Source organism: Haemaphysalis longicornis, unplaced genomic scaffold (assembly GCF_048455015.1).
Source record: "Haemaphysalis longicornis isolate Haplotype H1 unplaced genomic scaffold, Haemaphysalis longicornis Haplotype H1 scaffold_5, whole genome shotgun sequence".
NCBI lineage: Eukaryota > Metazoa > Arthropoda > Arachnida > Ixodida > Ixodidae > Haemaphysalis > Haemaphysalis longicornis.
This window is the reverse complement of record NW_027526385.1, coordinates 41,278,052-41,280,439: the sequence shown is the minus strand read 5'-3', so window position 1 is coordinate 41,280,439 and position 2,388 is coordinate 41,278,052.

Sequence of the window (2,388 nt, the reverse complement as noted above, 5' to 3'; positions counted from 1 at the left end):
CCCCGCAGCCCACCGCCTCGCCGCCTTCTCTTCCATCTCTTCCATCGGGTTTGTAGTATCACGTGTACACCACGCAGTTATCAAGCCGCTATAACGCCGCTGAGTCGCCAACGCACGCCGCTGACGACGTAGTTTGAATGCGTTAAAGATATAAGGCGCGTCACTAACACTGATATCACCGTCGCGTCCGTGGCTTGGTCGGTAGAGCGTCGCGCTGCGGCCGCAAAGTCCTCGGATCGAAACGTGGCGGCGGATGCTGTTTCTTTTTTAAATATAGAGGAGCACTGCGGACGCCGCCGACGCCGCCGCCGCCGCCGGCGGTGGATGGTTTGGGGTCGCTTATAAAGTGCATTCGCACTTAAAACGTTTCACCAAGTGCTCTTATGGAGTCCTGTACTCTATTCCGCTGCTTCCCTGTGGTTGCAAGTATATCGGCCACATGGGACGATGCCTAAACGTCCGCCTAAGAGAACACGCCGCTTCACTGAAGGGCGTGCCATCCTCGCACTTGTCCCGTCACTGCAAAGAGTGCGGCTGCGCTCCGCAGTTTAATCGGACAATAGTGATGATGAGAAGCAAGAGCCAGCGAACGCGGGAAATAGCCGAAGCTTATAAGATATTAAAGAGGCGAGACACGTGCGTGAGCCATCCGTCAATTTCGCTTACGGATGATGAGGTTGTCTTTCTATACAAGTCTGGTGTTTAAGTGTTTGCGTGAATAAAGATTTTTGAGCCGTTTGTGGTTTTTATCTCGCTTTTTTGCCTATATAACACGTGTTTCTTTCTGATAAAAGTACAGGTTCTAGACAGCGCTTGTGTCGTTCTTACTCTTCTTTTCCGGTTTTCGTCTGCGCTGACCATCATGAACGCACTCAAACAGGCCCAATCCGCTACCTTATTGCAGTTTATTCCACTACTCCTGCTGACCGTTAGCTAGCTCGCAGACGATCCTTTATTTCACTGTGTGGTGGTGGCGTATGATGCACAGGCTCACGGAGGCCTGCGACAGCGATATCGTTTCTTCGTTACCGGCCGCTGACTGAAAGCCACCGGTAGCGAAGAAACGAAGGGCGCATAACGCTTGCTCCTCGACGCGGAGCTCGCGCGTCCACCGACCAAGTTCGTCCCAGAGCTCGTCGCACAGCCACAGCACGGCCCTCTTTGAGAGGTGGAAATGCCGGCATAATGCTTCTCGGGGCATATCGAACGCGTCTACATTGATTCTGGACCGCTTGTTCCGCCGGAGAGCCAACAACAAGGCGATAATCGGCGCACTCATGACTGCTTCCAAAAACCGTCTGTTTGAAATTCAAAGCACCTGTGCGAAGAAGCCGCGGACAAACGCAGTAGGTCCGCCGAACTTCCGTTACGCCACATCCGGTTGTTTGCTTTTAGCCAATCAGGGCCCGCTCAAAAGGGACACTTTTGAAAGTGACACAAAAAGCGAGAAAACACAAGAATACCGCCTCAGAAGGGTACCGTGTTGGGCTAGTTTGTGGTGAGATGCAAAGAAGGGAACAGCGCACATTTTGACGAAGGACAGCCAGAACCACGGTGTGTATTTCTGTCCGTCCTTCGTCAAAATGTGCGCTCTTCCCTCCTTTGAATGTGAAAGTGAAGTTTTTCAACAACAACAGTAACCCACGGGCTCCGCTGCATCCATCGAATATTTTATCTTTCCAAGCAGTAGCCACCCGATGTTTAACTAGACCCAGTTGAAGTTTTAGTAAGAAAAGTTCCATGTGGCTTTGCCACGTTCCAACACTGTAGTCTAGGCATGCTGAGGAGTGCGCAGAATGTGCGACGCCGCCGCAGGCAAAACAGCGAGCGCGCAAAAAAAAACTGCGTTTTAAACATGAAAGCGAACCTCGGGTGTTTTCTCCCCTGCTAACGAAGAAACTCTCTGGAAAGTGTTCTTCAGATCCGCGCCGACAAATAAAGCAAGTGAGTTGTAGCAGTAATAACCTTATTAATGTAAATGAGGAAGAAGGGCCCTAAGGAGGGAGTGGAGGGGATAGGAGAAGAAAGAAAACTTCAGAAATCCACGGGAACAAGGAAAAAGAGCACTGGTCACCACATAGTTTCTTTAGCAATGGCATGTTCATATGCCGCCTTGTACATGAGGTGGAGTTCGCTGAGCTTTCGCTGACAGGCTCACGTGGCTTGTTTAGAGGAGAAGTCATGAAAGGAGTCGGTTCCGACCGTTATCTGAGCTTGTGTAAGTCGTTCGCTAAGGCGGGTGGAGAGACATTTGCAAGGAGTCACGCTCGATCAAAGATGAAAAATGCGTAAGCCTTTTTCCTACACACCGGATCTGTTGAAATAGGCCCTCACAGCTTTACACAAATGCTTTGCTGGGAAGATAATTAGGGGCGGAGCCCCTTAGGG